Genomic DNA, 1779 nt, shown 5'->3' with positions numbered 1-1779 from the left:
TTCTCTTCACATTTTCAGCCCCTTGGGTGCATTCCAGGTACGTTGGGGAGCTTCCTTCTAGAAAGACGAGTGCTGAAACTTATTTTTCCCAATTTTTCCGCTCCCTGCTTGCTCCGGCTCCGCACCCGGGCCTTCCGCTGCCTGCGGGGCCGCAGTGACACCGCGCGGCCGCCGCCCGCACCCGCACCCAAACCCGCACCCGTGGCTTTTCCCGAAGGACATCCTCCCTGGGCACCCTACGCGCTGGATTTTTCCTAATTCTGAGCGCTCCGTCTCTCCGCTGGGAGACAGGGAGGTGGAGAAGTCTCCTCTCTGCCTCCAGGTCGAGTCAAGCTGGTCACACCAGCCCTACAGAGCAGACACCCCAGCACATCCCAAATTGCTGATTCGCAGCCACGGATCCCCACGGGTGGCCGGGCTGCCCCACAGGAGGGTTGCTCCGGGGCCGCCAGCGTCCCCAGTGAGCGCATGGGGGGTTGCAGGCTCATGGGGCTGCACCACAGACACAAATGTCAGCAGAGATCGGGAGCTCGGGTTTTCCCCAGAGTGATCAGGTTAAAAAGCTGTGGAGAGAGGACCAAAAATGTCCCCGTCTGCTCATGCACCACTGGCAGCTCACTCAGGGAAGGCCTGGGGACCCTGGCCCATGCAGAGGGAGGACAGCCCTCCCTGTAGTTACTGCAGCTGTGCCAGCAGTCCCTGTCAGAGCACCGAGACCAACGGGGCTGCACATCCCTGTGCCTCAGCCCCCTTGGTGTGGTCACCCCAAGCCTGAAGGTTGGTCACGATCACATGTCCAGAGCAAAACCTCAAGACAACATCCCTTCCTTCTGCCCGCTCTTTGAAAGCTAATATTTTCTCCCTAACTCTCTGCAGGGACCTCAGATGCTCATCCTCAGTTCCCCTCAGCCTCATGGCTTAGATACATGCAGAACACGCCCGCACCTGACATCGTGCAGGTGCCCACCTGGGTGCTGGAGACAGCTGCAGGAGGGGCTGTTCCCTGAGCATCACCAAGATCAGAGGGAGCTGGGCCTCTCAGCTGCTGAGCAAACAGCAGTTGCATAAATTGAAACTGCCTCGGGCTCACTGGAGTAAACTCGCACGCCCAGTGTGTCCTGGAGTTCAGGTGCATTAGAGAAGAAAAGCGTGGAAATCTCCTTGTCTGCTAGGGCCAGTTCGCTGCTCCACCTTGCTCGTCCCTGCCCTGGCAGGCTGTCATCACTCCCTGCCTCTCGCGCCGTCCTCCCCGGGCAGGTTTCCAGGCTCCAGCTGGAGAACACCGACTTGATTAGATTTGATTCACAAAGGCATTTCACAACACTTGTTCACCTAAACAAAATAAAAGTCCTGGATCTAAGCATCACAATTAAGGGCAGGGTAGATCCTTTTGAAGCAAACTGCTGGTAAGTCACCAAATTTTAAATAGCATGGTTTCCTGCCAGAGTCCCCCGCTGAGGAAAAAGTTCATAGCAGTTCAGCTGCTCAACCCACGACTTCCTGAAATAGCAGGTGACATCTTTTTGGCTTTTGTATCCCTTAAACATAAAGGCTCCTGTTCCAATTTTATTGAACTGAGTACTCGTCAGGTATGCAGGAGGCTTTTGCCATCTCCTCAGGCTTCAGACAAACACAGCAATATGATACAGAGGATGCCACCGAGGATGAGGAGGACTTTGCGTCTCCAACTACTTTGCTTCTGTCTCTCTTTGCTTGGACTCCCAGCTAAAAAGCCAGCAAAACTGTGCAGTGGTGCAGAGTGGGGAGTGCTGTTTGCAG

The sequence above is a fragment of the Aythya marila genome (genome assembly GCF_965140915.1).
Source record: "Aythya marila genome assembly, chromosome: 3".
In the NCBI taxonomy this organism is placed as follows: Eukaryota; Metazoa; Chordata; class Aves; order Anseriformes; family Anatidae; genus Aythya; species Aythya marila.
The sequence above is the reverse complement of the archived record's forward strand: the minus strand, read 5'-3'. Positions refer to the sequence as shown.